Source organism: Harmonia axyridis, chromosome 2, assembly GCF_914767665.1.
Source record: "Harmonia axyridis chromosome 2, icHarAxyr1.1, whole genome shotgun sequence".
Classification (NCBI taxonomy): domain Eukaryota; kingdom Metazoa; phylum Arthropoda; class Insecta; order Coleoptera; family Coccinellidae; genus Harmonia; species Harmonia axyridis.
The window spans coordinates 18,453,192-18,476,135 of NC_059502.1; the positions used below are offsets into that span (position 1 = coordinate 18,453,192).

Sequence of the window (22,944 nt, forward strand, 5' to 3'; positions counted from 1 at the left end):
CGGTATGATATATGATCTCAGCGGAAGTAATAGTATATTAAAATATTCGCTTTCACGTACAAGGTGACACAAATACAGTAAAAAAAAGAGCGAGGGGACATATTTTCATTTTCACGATCTGAAAAATGACGAAGAGATAGATATTCCTGGCTTTTTAGTTAGTTTTTGACCTGTCGTTTCACCTAAGATTCAGTAGACAACCTCAAGGTTTCTAATATTTACAATCTATGAACTCGACAATTGGTCCTATACGACTCGAATAACAACCAACGAATAGAGTCGTAATCTGAGACATCAGAATATTCCACTTCTATATAGTCCAAATTTGGTATTCTGTGTCCAATTCTTCCTCTATCGCCAAATGTAATTGATATCCATAGTCCATATTGATAGTCATAGTAATTGAGTTACAGAGTACCGATTCGAAACGATTTCGTTGAATTTCTATTCGATCCATACCATATTTATTCGATTAGAAGTTACAGAATGTATGCTTCAAATTGATATGGATCATATTTTTGGTTGATCGGGATACCTAACCTATATTAATGTTGAAAAATTCCAGGAATTTTAAATTGTTTTGTATTGCCTTTGAAATAGTGCAGATGAGATAATTTGGCTAGGACGAGGGGTATGTGAAGGACCATTTCCCGAAAAAAAATTCACTCAATTTGAATTTAGAGCAGAAATAATACAAAACTGAAAATTATTAATTTTGGATGAAAAGGACTATCATACCAATAAGTGGTCAGAAAAATATCCACCTAAAGAACACGTGCAAAGACATACCCGGATATTTTCACAATGCATTGATATTCAGAAATATTGGTTAGTTGTTAAGTTATTTGTATCATATGCGTTGATATGATTGGTTGAAATTTTTTGAGAGAAATATTCACATTGATTGGTCACCTCAAGAAATTTCAATGCTTCATATCTTTTATAGACTGAAACCGGCTGCCTCAAAGTAAAGGGTTTTTTTTTTGCTATAAAAAAAACGAGTATATCCTGAGATAAATCAATGGGTTTATTTAATTTTAAGAGGGATGGTATGCCATTAACGATGGAAAACTATATGAACCTCATTTAAGGAAATTTTTATCGCACATTTTCGGTTTTATGTCCTCGATAACTTCACGAATTCCATCTTTAAGGTCTTAAATCGATTGTAGAACATTACCATAGACCTTGTCTTTCACGTAGCCCCAAAGAGTCTAAAGGAGTTAAATCACTAGATCTCAGTGGAAAATTGTGATTACCTTTTCGAGAAATAACAAGTACAGAAAATTTTCCTTGCAAAATTGCGGTTGTTTCAATGCATGCGTGGCACGTGGCGCCGTCTTGTTGAAAATAAACGTCCTCCACATCAATATAATCCAATTTCGGCCTTGTAGAATGACTAATTCTCATGATAGACGAGAAATCGACAAACCTTGGTTTTCTACAACACTACAGCCTACAACAGCAAATTATCAGTTGTTCTTGAGCAACGTACACGATTTCGATTCTTCACATCACTAACTTGTCCCAAAACCTCGAATGTGTCCACCAGTTTCACTATTTCCGGCCGAAAAGGTGCTTCATGACAACCTAAAAGTGCTTGAGTTTAGCGAACTTTGACAGCAAAAACCCTACCACTTTTGTAATGATTTTTAAGAAGCGTTTATCGTTCTAATTTAATAAAAGCGTTGTTTTTTCTTGTCGAATGTAAATTATGACAGCTGCCCAGATAGCTGGCAATTCAAAATAATACCTTATTGGAAAAGTCGGTAGTTATAAACCAGATAAAAGTCAGTTTGAGTAATATCTGGGAAATACAGTGCTTGTTCCATGACATTTGTTAATTCACAATGATATCAGTTATCGTTATCCAGAATGGTGACTTTTATTTCCAGCAATCTGGTCTTTTACGATTAATTTAGTGTTCCAACCTCCAAACATCCAGATAATATTCTCTCTTGACATACCTGCAGTATAATATTTGTTCTATAAACTACACAGCATGCAAAACTCAAGATTGAAACACGCCAAGTTTTAAAGGTTGCTGCTAACGAAAACATCCATTTTTTTCAGTTTATTATTGCAAATGAGATCTTTAGAAGAAAATCGAGTCGTTTAGCAATAGTCTCGTCAAATATAATCATTTGAAATGATACACTATTCTAAATGAAGTCGTTAGTTGTTATGCAACATTCTCAGAGATTCAACAGGCAAAAGAACAAAGAGTACATAAAAGAGTTATATAATCGAAAAAAAAAATTCTACTATCCTTTCAAAACAGTAGGTATAAGAGCTTCTGTTAGAGTTCATCTCAAGATCTATTGTAAAAGGACCAATAATAGTGAAACAAACATATCTCGGAAAAAAGTTGTATTTGGCCAGAATTCAAGAGAGAAATAAACTCGTCAGCTCTCATCAGAGCAAAATAATGTGCACTAAGCTTCATAAACGCTTGTCATCCTCTCTGTTTTGGAGACTTATACGGTCATTTTCTGCCCTTAATCTTGGGATTGTGAGATCTCGCCAAGGTTTATTTCTCCCGTCCACATTATTGACGAATAACTTATCCAATTCCTTCTCTTCGCTGCCTTGAGTATTCCATTGGGGATTGCTTCCTGCATTCATCCCTTCATAAATATATCAGGTAGGTACAACCATTCGTTTTCATAAAACAACTGCCACCACTCAGCTCCCCCATCATAGGAGGCGTAATAAAAAAAGTGTAGCGAGGGATTTCTTCGATACTTTGGTATCGGGTATTTGATGGATAATTTTGGAGCTACAAAAAAAATTTAACATATGAATGGAGATAGAGTTGTTCCAAGTTTCTTCGAGGTTTAAAACCCCTTCACACACTGGTCACTTTTTAATCTCGATGATTTTATTATTTAGTCGCTTGCTGCTGGAATCAAGCCTCTAAAGCCAGGTGAATAGAGCGTGTTTTTTATTTAAAAGTTGCTTGAAAAAGATGCCAATGTGAGGTAGCTCTTACTGATTTGAATATACTAGTTTACTGAATCATTTAGTTTATATGTCAAGAGATTACTGAAAAAAGAATTCGATTTTTTTTTTTTGTCGCGTAAACTTATTCTTACCTTTATCTAGTTCATTTGCAAATAGTAGTTGCTTATGACTCTTTTAACTTTCCATTTGTACCTGATACTTGCCAGTAAATGGTTTACCAAAATTGCTCAGTTCAGTTTTTTTGTGTGTAAACAGCAAGAAAGTGCATTGCTACTTGCTACAAGACAATCCGTAAACTTTGGAAAAGTGCTTACCGGCAAATAATGCATATATTTTCCTGCAGTTTCCTGTCAAATATTGATAGTTCTAAAGGGAGTTTTTTTTAGAGCTATAGACTTTTAATTGCAATAAAACAACGATGGATTATTCGATTGACATGAATTTTATTTATCCGCAAGATAATCTTGTGGCATTACATTTCAAATATGATTTCTTGCAAATGATCACGGCTAGCTCGGATGTAGTCCAATCTGGTCGTCCAATTTTCGATAACTTTTTCCAACATTTGTAGCCGTATATCGGCTATAACACGGCGAATGTTGTCTTCCAAATGGTCAAGGGTTTGTGGCTTATCTGCATAGTCCAATGACTGTACATAGCCCCCATAGAAAGTAGTTTAGTGGTGTTAAATCACAAGATCTTGGAGGCCAATTCACAGGTCCAAAACGTGGAATTAGGCGGTCACCAAACGTGTCTTTCAATAAATCGATTGTGGCACGAGCTGTGTCACATGTTGCGCCGTCTTGTTGGAACCACAGCTCCTGGACATCATGGTTGTTCAATTCAGGATTGAAAAAGTTAGTAATCATGGCTCTATACCGATCACCATTGACTGTTACGTTCTGGCAATCATCGTTTTTGAAGAAGTACGGACCAATGATTCCACCAGCCCATAAAGCTCACCAAACAGTCAGTTTTTCTGGATGTAACGGTGTTTCGACATACACTCGAGGATTAGCTTCACTCCAAATGCGGCAGTTATGCCAACTTAAAGTTATATACCTCGAAAAAAAACACCCTATATATTTAGGAATGCTCTTGGCGACAAGTAGAGACAAATAGTATTCGATAGTGAAGTAGCCAAATATTGAAGGTTATATTTTTAGGAATTTAATTTTTCGGTAAGTAAAAAGTGCACTTTCTAGCAGTTTCAACATAACAAGGTGGTAGCCAGTAGGTAATACCTGTCAGATAACTAGACAAATTAAAAAGAAGTTTAATTCAGCAAAATTATCCTCAATATCTAACTCATGCGAAGTCATATGCATTGGGTTTGTTTACAGTGCTTCTAATTTCAGTTAAAAAAATATCGGACATATAATTCATGTTGTATTTCGCATTCCGAATGAAGTTTCTCATGCAGAAATGGTAAAATAATTCCTCAAATAAGATTAGATTTCTGAAATGAAGTCATGCAATACGACAACGAATTTCTGAACTGAATATTAATATATCTGATCCTACTTATCCCTTAATATAGTTTTGAAAACTTGTTTCTTTATGCCAAACTCGAGGTCAACCATTTTAAATCGATAGAAAACAAAGGAAAATTCCATCAATTACTGAATTTTTTGACTTGCCTTCATATTTCATTTCGAGACTATTTTGGATATACAAAAAAATTGATGTGTAGTTAGTACTTAGATAATATATCAGTAAATGCAGTGTATAAGTGTATTTGAAGCACTTGTAACGTTTAGGGTGTTGAAACTTGTATCATAATATGCGAATTTCTATTCAGGAGTACGTAAAGATGCGTTTAAGATTTTCTAAATGAACTTCTTACAATGCTATAATGATATTACAAAAAGAAAATTGTCAAGCAGAAGTAATACTCGTTTTTCATTATGATATTTACTTTTTCAGATATGAACGTTCAATGACCTGCATAATTTTGTTCTGATTCTTCTGTTACCAACAATAGATTGAAAAAAAAATACCAATTTTTCTCAGTTCATTGTATCCTCTATTATATTTCCCAAAATGATATATATAGACCTAGCAGATCAAAAAACCCACCCCTGAAAACACCGGATGTTGAGCATTTCCTCCTGGAAGGTATTCATTATACAAATTAAAAACACAGACAATAATTTAAATCTGAGACACAACAATCAAGAAATAGAGATTTGTAAAACGCTTATATAGCTAAATTCATTTCCACCTCGGAATTTTGTTCGGTTTAGCCATTAGATTGATTAAATTTTAGCCAGAGAGCCTCTGAGGTTTCCCTTTTGATGGAAAGTAATGTGGGGAGATTAGGAATTACTGAAGTCCTCTTATAAAAGTAATGATATCTCCGGCGTTTGAATACGATTAAGTTTTACGGAGCGAAAATAACGGAGGAGGATGCTTTTGGAGTTTATAATAAAAGCCTCGTTCTTCTTTATACGAACGACTTTTATTACTTGTTTGCTTTATTGGGATTATCGTCTGATAATACCTGATGCCGGTTACTAATAATTAAATATTATATTATAGAACCTTAAAAGAAGCATAAAAACCATTCATACACATATAATATACCCCTAAAGATATATCAGTGACTTTTGAAACAGGTATTATACACTTATTTTATTATTAGGTTATTAGGTGTACAACTTTGCTTCCGCCGTTTTACAATAGATGTCTGTTCGCGGAAAGTGATAGTCGAAATAAATGGATCGCAGATGTCACAATAAGCTAAGGTATTTGTAATAATAATAATATTAGTCGACTTGTGTCTGCATAAAGTTATTCTCGATTGAACATGTCAGCTTACGAGCCAAATTCTTGTCATTTGCGGGAGGTTTTAATTTTCTGCTATAATATGAAGAAATCTGCGGCTAAGGCTCATCGAATGCGCTCAAATACCTATGGTGAGGACGCTATTAATGGAAGAACGTGTCGTGAGTGGTTTCCACGCTTCAAAAACGATGATTTTGACGTCGAAGACAAGCATGGCGATGGAAGAGAAGGTTTCAGAGGATGGAGAATTGGAGGCATTATTTGATCAAGACGCAATAAGACATTTCAAAAGGCCTGAAAGTCATGTGAATAATTCAGAAACAAGGAAATTGGGTGCCGTATGAGTTGAAGCGTTTGTTTGCTTGAGAACAGCTGCTTACAAGGCCAAGACAGATGGGATTTCTGGATCGCATTATGACTAGAGACGAAAAATAAGTTCATTGCGACAATCCCAAGCGCAGAATATCATGGGAATATCCCAGCCATGTTTCTACGTCAACGACCAAACCGAATATTCACGGTTCCAAGGTCATGCTCATTATTTGGTGGGACCAGCTATAGGTTGTTAAAACGACTGCAGATGTTGCTCCCTCAAACTATTACTTGTTTCGATCAATGTCACACGGTCTAGCTAACCACCACTCCCGGACTTATGAAGAATTAAAAACTTGCATCAAGTCGTGGAATGCTTCAATATATGTATCACTATTTTTTTCAACGCGGTATTCGAACGCTGCCCGAAAGATGGTAGAAAGTAGTGGCCAGCAATGGACAATAATTTGGATCCTAAATGTTTAACCATATTTTCACAATAAAGCCTCGAATTTCGGAAAACTACGTCGGAAGCAAAGTTGTGCGCCTATGTAATTAAAATTTTCCCTTTTTAAAGCTTCAAAACTGAATTTTTCGAATCCTCACATTGTCGATCAACTTTAAATAAAAAATGATCAATGAAATATGACGTATAGATTCTGGGATTTCGAAATTACACTTGAAATTTATAATAATGAAATGCAGATGGTATCAGGGATCAATTGAAGTGTGCTCAACATTTATAAGAGTCTTTAAAAGTGAATAAATGTGTTACAATAATTATTCATTTTCATATCAATTAAAGGAAATTATCTGAAACTATCAAAATAATTTCTAGCAACATAAACTGATGTTTTCCCAGAAGCGCTCACAACAACGCTTCAATTCTGGTTTCGGTATTCCAATGATTATCAAGCAACCTCGGATAAGAAGCGGAAGCTATGCGACAAGATGCAAACTATATCTTCGCCGAAACCTCAAATTCCATGCAATTAAGTGCAATGCAGTTTGAAAATTCTCGTTGAATAATAATTTCCGCGTAGGTTCTCTCCTGAATCATTCAACGGAATGAACACAGCTCGCTTAGGTGGGTTGGGAAGAATAAAAATTCTAATTACGGTTAGATCCTGCGATAAATTAAGCCCACGAGGCTTGCGAGTTATTCAATCAAGAAAACCTCAAGACCGCCATCTGCTAAAGCCACGATGGTCTGGGATTGAGTTAGAATTTGGAGAATTTGGGTGGCGTAAAAGATCACCTCTAATAAGTCGATGTACGACAACCCCGAAGTTGGTCGGTTGGAGTTCAGAGAAATTCTTGGGTTTCTTCCTTGAATGGCGTGGTCTAGGAAGTTATTTTCTTTAACTCTGTGGCCAATCCGTTCATTCTGACATTCCTTGTAGAACAAAATTTTGTGGAAATATTTCCATTTCACACTTATTACATAATTATATTTAATTATAATGTATTGGTACTCGGAATTCTTTTATCACCTACTATTCATTTTTTGCCATCTTTTTTTGGTTTCGAGTTATAAGCGGAAATTGGAAAAATTGCGATATCGAAAAAAAAAATATTTCCGTTAGTACTGATGATAAAGCTCTAAAATTAAAACATTATAGACGCACTTATTTACGTAGAATCCAATGGCGTGCTTGTCATTTTAGCAGTATTTTCAATTACGAAGCTATGACCCAAAGTTATATTTTTTTTAATGGAAACACTAGATTTTTGTGACATTTTTGAAAGCTAAATTTTCACTGATTTAAAGAATATTAATTGTATGGTTGGTCATTATGAATAATAGAAAATGGTCGAATACCTTTTTCATCTATGAGTCTCAAAAGATCGATGGTTTGAACTGTCGATAAGCACAGAAAAATAGAGCTTCCTATAACAAGAGCAGTCTCCTTTCATCAATTCCATTATTTCTATGCTTTTCACTAATTTCTTAAAAATTTGAAAGTAGATAAAAATTTTGATATCTCAAAATTGCTTCGGAAATAACTAAAGTATCCACATAATCGCTATCTTCATAAAAAGTTCTATTTTCTGTGCTCATCAATAATTGAAACCATAGAAAAAACCTCTTCAGATGAAGAGGAAGGATGACCGGATATTGTAATGATGAAGAAAAAACCCTTCAATAAAAATATTTCAGCAATTTTCCTGAGATTTGCATGGTTCTTTGTGACAAAGAAAACAGTTCTCCCCCACCAGAATTTTTCAATGCAAAATTCACTAGACGATATTGCTGAGAATATTTCATTAATTTCAATAAAAATCCAGTGAATTAGAGGAAAAGCTGTATAATACTCTTATAGAAGACTCATTTTAAAACTAGTTCATTCAAAAACTCGCCACTTCGTGGCTAACTTTTGAATTCTGAATAGTGAAAGACTAGCAATGCCTTCTGGACTTGTATTTTAAATAACCAACTCTTAATAAATAAAAGATGTTTCAAGTTGAGAGATTCCTAATTTTTTCCAACCATTTTATTGCATCATGCTCAGGAATTGATAAAATAAAAAAAAACAATATAATCAACAAAATCTAGGTCAAATCATCCTCTGTATATATTATGTTGACAGTTTTCAACAGAGGCCACATTGGTTTCTCGATTATAATTCCAATCAACGCAGATTTTCGTTAAGAATACAAAGGTTGGGCAGGCTGTTAAGCGCGTCTAGATTCTAGCTAATCATTGTGAATAGGATAAAGACCAATATCCCGGATAACGAGGTATCTCTGAATGCAGAATATTGACAACATTAGCCGGTGGTATCATGGCTCAGATAGGAATAAACCTGAACTATGGGCCAGTAGTCAACGGATTTGAATTAGTCCTGTGAAGATCAAAGTTCACTTCCGGTTCAATGGAAATTGCGAAATGGACCATTCATCGATTGAGTTTGACGAGTCGGGTTGAAACCAATCATTTGCCAACGATATTCCAGCTATCATTGCCGCTGGAGGTAATACCCTAAGAGCTCAGTTATGGACAACCTGAGGAAACTTAATATCAATCTTTGTGAAATCCTCATTCTTAGAAATAAGGACTCTAGTTGAAATCGTCTTACGTATTTTTGTGCACATCTTTTTTTGTGCGTTTGTTTCAATGGAACTAACAGAGGACCATCATAAACATGAAATGTAAAAATTAGTTATCCAAACATCCAATTTTAATTTTTTTTTTCGTGTTTTCCGGAAGCCACAGTTATAAATTTGGTTTTTCCTCATTTGAAGTTCTTCCTTGACAACTCTTAAAGTATTCATTTCAGGTAAAAGGTTTGTTTAAATAACCCCCTCTATTTTTATACGAAGAATCGATTGAAATGATAAAAAAATAAAGGTTCTAATTTGAAATCTTGAGTTTTGATGAATTTGAGTTGTCCAAGTTCATGTTCTTCTTATGAACACCCTGTACATTTTTGGTTCAAACCGCAAACAGTCTTATAGTACTACGTATTTGAGAAGACGTCACATTTTAAGTATGCAATTCAAAAAAAGACTTCATGTTAAATTTCATTAGAACCGTCTTCCCATGATTAATAATAATTAAATGATTTTTTGAACACCATTCCGTAAATTTGTTATGAATTGAATTCACAGTGTCTTGCAGTTCTTCAGGAGAATTGCCACAGGTTCCAAAGGAAACATAATCCGCATATATGACCTTATACACTTCGTTTTCATAAATTCTGGTAGCTCATTCATGAAAATAATAAATATAAGCCGACCCAGTACCGAACCTTGAGGAACCCCCAGGTTAACAATTGCTTCATTTGACTGAGTTTGATTGCTATTTTCTTATCCCAACACATTGCCGGTAACATATCCATTAGCAAGCCCTTTCGAATATGTTTTCAGATCTTTTCTCTATCTTCTTCGAAGCCTCACTCATTTGGCGGTGTTCCACATCAGAATCACCAGAAAACGATGAATCTTGTTGTTTCAGAAGACGTCACATTAACATTTTAAGTATGCAAGTCAAAATAAGACGTGTGTGGATCATTCGTCATATTAAATTTAATGAGAACCTTCTTTTCATGATTAATAATTGAATGATTTTTTGAACACTATTCCATCAATTTGATGTGAATTGAATTCAAATTATCTTGCAGTTCTTCGGGAGAATTGTCACAGGTTGCAAAGGAAATATCATCCGCATATATGATCTTACACTTCGTTCCCATAAATTCTGGTAAGTCATTCATAAAAAATAAATATAAGTGGACCCAGTACCGAACCTTGAGGACCACCCAGGTCAACATTTGACTATGAGTTTGATTTATTTTGTTGCTATTTTCCTGACTCAACATATTAGCAAGTCTTTTTAGAATACGCTTTAAGGTATTTTCTCTATCTTCTTCGTAGCCCCACTCATTTAGCGGCGTTCCACATCAGAAGAACGAGAAAAGGACGAACGATGAATTCCACCTTGCCGCCTTGCTTCCCCCACTATTCCATTTGGCGGGATTATAACGGATTCAGTTCTCCAGGACCATAATTCAGGAAACCGAATGGAAACAGGAGTTTTTAAAACTCTGTTGCTTTCCGTTAAACCGACCACAAACCGAAACCTGCGCATGTGCCCGTAAGATCGATTGCTGAAAGCATTTGTTCTAGTCGTTCTCGTATTAGCATGTTAACCGTAACATATGACATCTGACTATTTCGAACTTTTCCTTTTTTCCGATGCACGTGAAAGCCGAAGGAATTTGGAAATTGTTTGTTTCGTTCCGCTGCTACAGTTGACAGGTCCATTTGAAATTGCTTTTCGCAATATCTCTTTCACGGAAAAATGTGTCGGTTCCAGTTTAATAGGATAGCCAGTTTGGGCTTAACTCATTTAGGAAAATGTGAATTCCGTGAATTTTTCTAACGACTTTTATTTCCTTCGATTTTAAATAATTTCGCAATACATCCATAAAATCAATTATAACATTTATAACAGTATAATAAAGGGTTTTTCGACACGAGGATTCATTTTTAAATGCCCACTTTCGGGACTTTTGATTTTTGAACTACGCCAATACTGAATGGAACGATACACGCGTCAAGGACGCAAAAAAAATTGTTAAAATCCACTACAAAAATGGTGAAAATTTTGCAGTCACAGTTCCCAAAACTAAAGGACTTTTGGGAAGTCGTGAAGCAATTTCTCTTCCAGCAATAGTGAGATTTGTGGAAAAATTGGAGATGTTGGGAGGATAGTGATGTGCAGAATCAAAACCGTGTGCATATCGCTCAAGAACAACTGACAATATTACTGCTGTAGCCAGTAGTGTTCATGATTTGGGAACTCTTTGGCCGGAATTCGTAGATATTGATTTGGGCGACATTAATTTCCAATAAGAAAGCACTACGCGACAAAGAGCAACAAAATAATGGCAATTAGTTTTTAAGGGTGCATTGGAACGTGAATGAACGAACGCTCAGAAGCTCCTGATTTCACGCTTTCCACTATTTTTCCGGAAATTCAAAAATTACAGACTTTGAGACGATCTGTTCAAGCAGCGAGCGTTTATAAATGACTTTGATATCTACAACAAATATTCAATGTATAGTAATAGTATATTATAAAACAAGTTGCAGATTGGGCTCCTATTCCAACACAAATTCGAAAACGAGCGACAAAGGAGCGATGAGTGTTGGAATTGCCTTCTGCAACGAGTATTGGACGATATTTTCTTTATTTCATCGAAGTTTTGTGAACTATTGTCGAAATTCAATGAAAAATTCAGATTATATACATTCTAGTGACATATTTATTGTAGCTTGGCAGTTGGTGTGGCTGTTACGAAAATTGACAGATTACGGAATTTGAATCGTACATTTTGAATTTTGAAATAATTTATAATTACGCATTAAATTCGTGAATTATGTCTGACGAAATCGATTTAAGAATTAAGAGAAATTGCGAATAATGTTGCAAATCATTTCACGATTATCCAAATCATATTATATTCACAATTATGTATACAACAGTGTATACAACAACCAAACGAAAAGTATAACTGAAAACGATGCTGTAATGAGTTCATTACAACATTGTTTTAGGTACTGTAATGAACTCATTACGATGCTGAAATAGGACAAATAGTATTATTAATTGAACTGAAGTCCACATCAAAATTCTTTCCGTTCATTCCATAAACCCACAAAAATCAAGTCACTGAATATTAATGACAGGTTCTAACAATACGTAGCGACCTCAAACTCGTAATGTATTTTTCAGCTATCACGACATGTTCTGAGGAGAAAAAGTCCATTGTTGTTTTTGCCACATCTTTTTCCCGGTAATGGACGCTTTCATGAAAATATTTTATCGCAATAATTAATCATAATATTATGCTGTTATCATGATGTCGTTCTTCCTGTAAGGAAGTGAATTCGTGAGATCGTAGATGAACTGAAACCTTAACATTTATGACAAACTCGTATAACGCGATATTCTTTTGAATCATCTCAATGGAACAAAAATTAAAATTAATGGATACTGTCTTGCAATAGCTTTCATGCCATGGTTACGAATGCACAACTCTCATTGAATGATGAAAAATTGATGATGAAAATGCTAAAACATTAGTAGTTAATAGAAGAACCAGAGCGATTTATGTTTCGAAAAACAATCAAAAGCTTCTGAAATTTATATTATTTGCTTTTGTGTTATTGCTTAGGTTCATTACCTACTAGACTATATAATTTAAATTCCAACAATATTGGTGAGAATGAAATGTTAAATTATGCTTCTTAACATATTAGTTTCCTAATTTATCCATGAAATTCAACGGTGCTAATGAATTAATGAAATTTTGCTATTGAATTCTGCTTTTTATTTTTCACAGAACCTTTTTGATGATTAAGTTCAATAGCACTAAAAATATAGAATCAACCTATTGCAACTCCGAAATCAGTTGAAAAATTCCAATAAAATTAGAGATGAGAAATTGGAAGTTCCCCAAGGATAGGTGATAGGACCGCTGTTGTTCAACTCATGCATGGCAGACATACCAGTTTGCACAGTAGAACAGGGAAATCAATAGCAGTTACAAATAGATTTAGATAGATAGACTAAGATAAACTGATGGAATACTTCAAGAAATGGGGATTCAAAGTGAATACGAACAAAACAGTTGCAATCTACTTTATAAGAACAACTGTAGAGGAAGAGAAAGCAGGAAACGTCAAAATAGAAAATCAGACGATAGAATGGAAAAAGGAAGCAAAAAGATTGGGAGTAATTTCAGATGGAAGAATAAATTTTAACAAACAGCTAGAAGAAAACAGGAAAAAATAAGGCAAATGCACAGGCGACACTACCCGCTACTCAACCCAAAAAGTAAACTTTCCTTAAAAAAAAAAGCTGAAGATAATTAATACAATGTCAATACCAAATATTACATATGTAGGAGTAACCTAGTATAATACGAAAGACAATAAGAAAGATCAGTTACAAAGTACAGTAAATACAGTAATCAGAACAGCGATTGGCGCCATAAGAAACTAACAAATCAAAGAAGAATTAAAAATGTAAACTATCGAGGAAATAGTAAACAAACAAATAAAAAGACAATGGAGACGCAAAAGATCACGAGAATAGTGAATTAAGAAAGATAATACAAATCCCAATAAAAAATACAGACAAGACAACCTCTTTCAAAGAACCAAATAGAAGAAAAAAGTGACATGCAGAAGGGGAAAAACTCTCCCAAATAAACAACACTAGAAAATTGAAGAAATTAAAGTAGAGGCGTAGAAAAATTGATTCCGGTCCCTACACAGAAAGGAGACCAGTGATGAATATATTTATTTTAGTTTGAGTTCAGTATTCCCAAATTTATATATTACCCTCAGAATTAAGCTAAAATCATCAGTCTCGTTAGCACAAAGTGAAAAAAATCTTGAAAACTAAATCCACGTACCAAATAAAAAATTTGAAGCTTGAATTACGATATTGTAATTTTCGATCAAAAATATAAATTTGGTTGAATGAAATAAGTTTCTTTTCACACATGCAAATCTTCATTTTCTACTCTTTCCTTCGGAAATAGTGCGCATATAAACCACGACAACATCTATCTAAGATACCGAGATATCGAAATACGTTTTCTCGATAAAAAATTCACTCTTCTCTAATCGCGAATTCTATCCTTCTAAGCGAAAATCAATACCGTAAGTAGGTATAAGATTTCAGCCAATAATTGTATTCACCGTAACGTAGACACACGTTAACCCTCGCAAAATTGAAGGGGTGATTCATCATTCTCTATTTTGTCCAGCAGTTACTTCGTGTAACTCGGTGGACAGTAAAAAATGGATTGCGTCCAGATAAAGGGATCCACTGGGATTTGGTGGAATGGAGGCTGTGCGAAGAAAATGCCACCTGTGAATTAGGAATTTTACGGATGCGTACAGTTTCTTATACGAAGGGTAAATACAAGAAATTTTAGGCTACCTTTCAAAATAATAACGAACTTTTAGAGGGTTCATTATTATTTTGAGAGGTAACGCAGTTTTACAAGATGGAAATATTTCACATTTAGTTTATGAAATTGCTACTTGTAAGATCTGCAAACCAAAGAAAAGAGCAATGAAATGAAGTCAGGAGCTTTCAAGATCAGGTTCCAATTCGAATTCATTTAAATTTCCACGAAATTCCACGTGTATATTTTTGCTTGAATATACTCAAATCGAGACATCAATCTGAGGTGAGTACTTCCTAATCATATAAGCATATAAAAATAATGGGTATAGAGTGTCCCAAATACGATGCTCACTGAGATCATCTCGAGAACTTTTCCTTAGTTCATGTTTTATCTCGATATCTCTGAAAGTTTGAGAATAATAAATGATTTTTGTACAAAATTTGATTGAAAACGCATTTTCACTTTCCGAGAAAACCTCTGGCTAGAGGACAGATTTTTTCATTTGGTTTTCCAATTTTATACAGGGTGATTCACCGTGATGATGAGTTATCGAGATAAAACATGAACTAAGGAAAAATTGCAATTTCTAACTGAGTAGTAAACTGTAACTTCCGGAAAACATGGAAAGAAACTGAAAGTCGATGTTGCGATAACTAAATTTAACAATTTATGAATTGTAATTAATTTTTCCTTGGAATTGTTGAGAATCCATAAATGAAAAAAATTTTCAATTACGAATAATCAATTACAATTCATGAAATGTCAAAAGTAGTTGTCGATGTTTCGATAACTGAATTCGACACAGACTAGTCCACTTAGTTAGAAATTGCGGTTTTTCCTTAGTTCATGTTTTTCCTAGATAACTCTTGAAGTTTTCATTTGAGGTATAGGGTTTGCTGAACCTAAGGTACAACCTCCTCTTTTCATATGTAGAATTGACTGAAAGAATAAAAAATACAGGTTTCAATTTAGAAATATCGAGTTTTGATTAATTTGAGTTGTCCAAGTTCGTGATTTTCTCATAAACACCCTATACAGTTTTGGTCCAAACCGCAAGCAGTCTTATATATGACACCAAGTATTGGCAGAATCGAAAATGGGAAAGGATTTTTGGAAAAAACTTTTTCTGCAGAAATATTCAAAAAGAATGTGAGTCTTCGCCGCAACCTTTTTTTCATAAGAATTCCTTTAACTAGTGAACCTTTGAGTTTTCACCCAAGTTATGGCATATTGCTGAAATTGTCATCAAATAAGCTAGCTAATGATGCAATAATTTACTGAGTGTGCCATTTGAAAGAATAAAATTGTAGTCTGTTTCCTGTATAACCGGAAGTTGTAGGGATCTGAAAATATTTTAGAGAGAATGATCATTGTTTCAAACCACAATATATAAATTTTCAGAAGAAAATTATGATAAGTTTTCCATAAACGATTAATAGACCATCGCGGTGAATCTGTATATTCTGCCAGCTTTGCAAATTTTTGGTGGAGAATGAAAATATTTTCACGATTTCAAAGATTCCATATTGAAAATTATCAATAAAAAAACAAATGACCAATTTTTAGAATTGAATGAAATACTTCTGAAAAAGTAATACTCAATTGATAAATGATAATTTCACTCACTAACCATTCCTGAGGAAATAGCAATGCAGAATTTAAAATACGAAATTCAATCTCACTAAACTGATATCCAGAGTTTCCTCAGCAGAATAAATCTCCGTTTTGTTTTGCTTTCCTCCAAAGTACGAAACATCGTTCTCAGTATGAATTCTACTTCTATTGAACTTTGGATAGAAGAGTTTGATGAGGGTTTCATTAGAATTGCAGAAATCTACGACATTTCAGTTGTTCAAAACAGCTACTGAATGTAAATGAAGTTCTGAGAGGAATGGAATTGGTCGAGACCGATTGTGAAATTAACTAAAGCTCTATGCCAGATTGCCGATTGCTAAGTTGTCCCGTCCCATACATTGAAAGTCCATTTGCTGCTCATCGTTTATTGTAGTTGACAATTTTCATCCATCAATTAGAGGAGTCTTCACCTGAGGCCTTTCCAACGTACCTGCACGGCTATAATAATTACAACAATACTCCTAGATAAACTCTCTCATACTACGGGTTGATTTCCACATTTTGACTTCTAGGATATACAGTCTGTTCCATAGAGTAATAAACATAGATAGAGGAAGTATACGCAATTTTTACATGTCCTCAACATGCTTAGATTATGTTGTCGGATTGTAATATATTTTCAAATCCACAATTTTACTATGTAGATATATCGTAATGAAAGAATATTATATCGAATGAAATATATTCATTTGAGTGATTCTCGATTGAATATGCAAATTTTAATATTTGGAATCCGATATTTATCCTAATTGTCGAATTTATAATAAGCCTTATATTTATTATTTTGTGTATCTACCTACTGTAATCCAAGGTTTGGCAATTTTTGCTCTCCTAGTGTCATTTATTATTTCACGTCGTTTGGCACGCTTGAAGTTTGTTTTTTGAATTACCGATATATTTAGGTATTTATTTCGATATATTTTGATTAAATGTAAAACGTTGGTCACTATGGGCCAATGTTGATGTTGGGTGAACATGAACTATCGAATTTGACATGATGCGCGTGGAAATGAAAACATATCAGTGATACGATATTTCACTAAATTAGTTTCACAACGAAGAACGCACTTCTTATGTCCCATAGCGAATCAACGTATCATATCAACTCAAAATATATTGAGATGAATATATCATAAATTCAGAAAATAAACTTCAGGCGCGCCAAACGACGTGAAACAACGGATGACACGAGGAGAGGAATAGTTGCCAAACCTTGGATTTCAGCAGGTAGGTATAGAAAATAATAAATACTCTGCATACTATAAATTCGATAATTAGTAAAAATATCGGATTCCAAATATTCAAAACTTGCATATTCAATTAAGAATCACTGAATTAAATATATTTCATCAAACATAATTCATAATAATATAGTGAAATTCTGGATTTGAAAATGTATCACAATCCGACAACGTAATTCAACCATCTTTTGGAAATGTAAAATTGTGTATACTCCCTCTATATATCGGGTGTCCCAAGGTGAGTGGCCTATTAAATTATTATGGAAACTATTGATGGTAAAGATTTCAAATTTTGTGGATAGATATTTGGCCATGTAAGGTACATTTTCAAAATAATTTCACATTTCCAGTGTTGCCGGATGTACAACAATTTGGCAACAACTTTGTTATTTTAAATGGGACATCCGGTATTTCTATTTTTTTATGATACTCCATAAAATATTAAACCTATTCACTCTTACTTTTCCATCCCTATCTTTAACGGTTTTTGAGTTATTTATTATTTTTCGAAATTTTAGATCAAATTGGCGTATTACGAAAATGACTCTAGTTCGCTCAATATTTGAGATTTAAGTCTGAAATTTTGCAAGTCGTTAGATATTGATTTGATCTGTGTAACTGCTTTTGAATTATGGTTGTCAATAATAGAGGACGGACCGAAAAAAATTATCATTTGCCAAGTTCCAAAATTGTAAAAAAGTCTATTTTTTCAAATCAGACACCTAGTTTATTTTTCAATTTTTGGAATCAGGACAACACACTCTACAATTTTTTTATTCACGTCCCTATACCTATCTCAACTGGATTCCGAGTTATATGCGTTTATTAGATTTCACATTGATTCAATAAGCGTTAATTTCTTTTGTATTGTTATTTTCTCTATGACGTTCATAGATCGGTAATCAATGAATCAGTTCAATCCATAAATGTCAAAATAAACAATTATTGCCTAACAGGTGTTTTGTTCCGAGGTTTTTCTATAAATAATGGCTCAAGAAAGATTTACACATATAACGCATATAACTCGGAATCCAGTGGAGATAGGTATAGGGACGTAAATAGAAAAATTGTAGAGTGTGTTGTACTGATTCCAAAAATTGAAAAATAAACTAGGTGTCTAATTTGAAAAAATAGACTTTTTTACAATTTTGTAACTTGGCAAATGATGATTTTTTTTGGTCCGTCCTGTATTATTGACAACCATAATTCAAAAGCAGTGACACAGATCAGATCAATATCTAACGACTTGCAAAATTTCTGACTTGAATCTCAAATATTGAGCGAACTAGAGTCATTTTCGTGATACGCCATTTGATCTAAAATTTCGAAAAATAATTAATAACTCAAAAACCGTTAAAGATAGGGAAGAAAAGTAAGAGTTAATAGATTAAATATTTTATGGAGTATCATAAAAAAATAGAAATACTGGATGGAATAATATTTTATGGAGTATCATAAAAAAATAGAAATACTGGATGTCCCATTTAAAATAACGAAGTTGTTGCCAAATTGTCATACATCCGGCAACACTGGAAATGTGAAATTATTTTAAAAACGTTCCTTACATGGCCAAATATCTATCCACAAAATTTGAAATCTTTACCATCAATAGTTTCCATAATAATCTAATAGGCCACTCACCTTGGGACACCCGATATGTTTATTACTCTATGGTACCAACATATAATAATAAAATATAAACATGAAATCTGTGGAATCTGATATATTCTCACATGTTTTGTTTCTGAAAGATGTGGCAGGATGAACGGATTAACCACAGAATTAGAGAATAGAATGTTAAACCTCATATGTTTCGGATGCAACACCAATTGATCTGAATATTTAAATTGAAACACTCTTTTTCAGAATCCATTTGATATATATCATTCTTCAGGATCATTAATTCTTGGATTGTTCAATACTATCATCTATAATCAAGTCCATTTTTGATTTTTTTCAAGCCTTCGCTATTTTGCCGATACTTGAAAGGAATAGAAAGGATAAGGCTTAACAATTCACTAAGTGCTGAGCTGGGTTCGTTCATGTTTGAAAATATCCCAAAATTTCCATCAATGCTACCGAAAATATCCCATTTCCCTTCGTCCAATATATCATACAAATGACGGGAACAGAAAATAGACGAAAAAGCAAAACCTCGCGCCATATGCGCGTCCCTTCCAACTACATAAAAATTCCATAGAGGTGTGATGCATGCTAACCCACATTCAATTCGAAAACTGAAGAATTATTCAAATGAAAGGGAATGTTGAAATCCCAGTGCGATGGACATGGACGTACGGTCCGTCGAAATTAAATCTGAAAATACCTGAAAGCCATTTCTTTAATGTTTTGGCCGCAAAATCCTCTCACCGATGTTTAGCCTGAAGAATGATCATGGTTGTTTTTCAGTATGAATCAATAATAATAATTTGGAATTCAACGATGAGCTTTTTGGAGCGCTCATTCATTCCTGCTCCCATTGCACCCTTAGCAGGAATGAATGAGCACTCAAAAAAGCACATCGTTGAATTCCAAACTATTATTATTGATTCATACTGAAAAACCACTCATGATGATGAGATTTCGTACTACCTTTCCCGACCGTTTTGTGATTAATTGACCAGATTAAGTTTGAGCACGCGTCAAAGATGGACAGCAGCAAAGATGAAATAAGTAGGCTATATTCTGAAATTTTTCTTCGATGAAAGTGAAAATGCAGGCTAAGCTGCTGAAAATGTAAAAAGTGCTCATAGTCCAGATAGTTTAACAACCAATCACGTGCAATTTTGGTTTCGTCGAAAGATGCACCACACACTGAAAGGACAATTGTCGAAAATGTCGATAAAAATCATGAACATTGTCGAGTCCTACCGTGTGTAGGCACTGTTTCGATTGTTCAAGAGCTAAAGATTGCACAAAAACCGTTTGGAACCATTTGCATAAGGCTGGTCTCAAGAAGAAGATCGATTTATAAGAGTTTAAGCAAAAGATCCTCAGGGACCGAATTTCCATCTGCGAATCGCTGCTGAATCACAACAAAATCGATCCATGGTGATGAAAAGTGGATCCCTTACGACAACGTCAAGCGAAAACGGTCGTGGTCGTAACGCGGTGAGCCGGCGGAAAAGGTGCCCAAGCTGGGATTGACAGCCAGAAAGGTTTTAAGGTCTGTTTGGTGGGATTGGCAGGGAATTATTCACTACGAGCATCTCCTCTAACGCACTACTCTTTACTTGGACTGTAGTGCCGACATTTGGATCATTTGAAGGGCAAAATACTTTATGTAATTCAATAGTATAAAAGCATTTCAATAAAAAACTTTAGTGTACCTACAAATAGTATCTACCTATATTTTTCATACTAGTTTAATAAATCATTTCAGTTTCAATAAATAGTGACTTTAGAAAGTAATTTACACATCAGCTGATAAATTGATTCCAATTTTGAAAGTTACAATACAACTGTGATGTTAAAATTCTTCATATACTAAATGGATTCTTTGAATTTTATTTCTTATTACGAAATAGCTCTCGCATTCACTGAGCTACACTTTCAAATTTATCAACCAGTTTTTTCTGTTTTCTTCACCAGTTTAGACACCACAGTTAAAATGATCCATAAGACTTATATGATAAGAATTTTGCAAGCAGGTTGATATTCAGTGTCCATCAAGAATTCAACAGTTTTTGAAGAGCCTTTGGTGAAAAGGAATGTGCATATTTAAATGATCTTCAATGGGATCTTTCATGGGCGACTCTTAAATGAATAGATATCTATTCATTGGATTTCTTTGAAATGAGGAAGCATTTCACTATATTTTCACGTTATATAATCTGAATTCAAATTTATGAAATAGATACAGATACAAAAATGATGGAAATAATTCAAACTGGTTATTTCAATGATGAACCACAGCAATTTTTAGTGATATTTTTGTAACCAGAAATGAAGCCGCGACTAGACGTTCAAGGCCTACTTCGATGTCAATAATTCCTGAATGGACTATATAAAAAGATTCAGTTTATGTTCAGATACCTGAAAGAATGTATAAAAGATAAGTTGTCGAAAACACTTGCCCTGACTCTCTGTTATTGCTTCCTTCATTCTTATTTCCTATCAATCGAAATGATCCAGCAGTACACATTCGTTTCGAAAACTGAGGAATTTATCTCAAATGAAAGGGAATGTTGAATTCCCAGTCCGATGGACACGGACTTACGACCCGGCAAAAATAAATCTGCATACCCTGAAAAGCCATTTCTTTTATGTTTCGCCAGCAAAATCCTCACACGGAGGTGAAACACAAAGGGAGCAGGGATTTTTCATCGTGAAGCATTTGGATTCCTTATGAAGTTTATTGTTGAATTGGAGGCTGTATTATTGGGGATCTACTCCGGGTATTTACGAGTCTGTTTGGTTGCTCCGGGGTGTCTGGATTGTCTGGAACGACGAACGAGCATATCCCTGTGTGTATTCCGTGGAAAATATGGTCAGTATTACGACTGAGTCAATACGGTGGTTTTCCGGGATTCGACATTTTTCAGCAATCCCAAAAATCTATTTGGACTTTTACGGCATGTACGTGTTTGTTCTTTCCGGGAGGATTTGTGTCCATAAAATACCTGTACGGGAGGATACGGGAAAAAAAGGGATGAGATCCCTCTCAGCATACATCTGATGCGGTTTGGGATATTCACTTGGTGGTTGAAAGAAGTGCGTTTTTACGCATTTTTTTTAGGAAAATGAACCTTTGTACTGTTTCGTTCAAATGAATCCTGTAGGTGGTGAATTCTCAGAATATTTGGTCGAATTTGATGGAGTCAAATAACTTTTAAAACGTAAAACCTGAAATTTTCAGAATAAGTTATAGGTCTAAATGTGTCGATCTAATTTGTTGATGAAGCGAGATCGGTCCTATGCTTTTCTAAACACCAAGATTCAACAGAATTATTGTATTCTTTAAAGTTCCAAGCAATCGGTTTACGTTGAAAAATATAAACAAGAACTATATATCTATACCCATTACTTCCATATTACAAGCAATAACTCCGCAACAAAAATTGAAGATCTTACAAAGTTCTTGTCACAAAGCCGCAAAACTTTTATGATTGGAAACTTTCGGAGCTTTTTCTTCAGTACTGAAGGCCAAAATGAAATTCATGCACTTTCCTAATACCGCCGTTAAATACATCAATAAAAGATTTAGCATGTGTTACCTAACAGATTTCTTGCTGTATACATAATTCCCAAATATTCAATTAATAGCCTTGAAATCCTTCAAATTCATTTATTTTAAAGGGTTAAAATTCTCCGAGAAGAAACATTTTCTCTGGGAAACTTTTCAAAATCAGGAAAGGGGAGATAAAAATTTTGAAGAATATGAATTGGTATTGTGATATAGAGTGGTAATAGTTTAAGAAGGAACAGAAATATTGATTGAGAATTATGAAAGGCTTGCATATTTTTGAGTCTTGAATAAGTCTTATTTCAGGGCCGGCGCGAGTAATTTTGGCACCTGAAGCAAAGAATTTTTTGGCGCCCCTGCTGAAAAAGAATCAATATACAACCTTCCC

General features: G+C 34.1%; 1 protein-coding gene across 3 annotated transcripts in view; it reads right to left on the reverse strand.

Annotated features, from left to right (window-relative positions):
- LOC123672184 (discoidin domain-containing receptor 2-like) overlaps positions 1-22,944 on the reverse strand; it is a 354,429-nt gene that overhangs the window by 303,200 nt on the left and 28,285 nt on the right. The window lies entirely within an intron of this gene.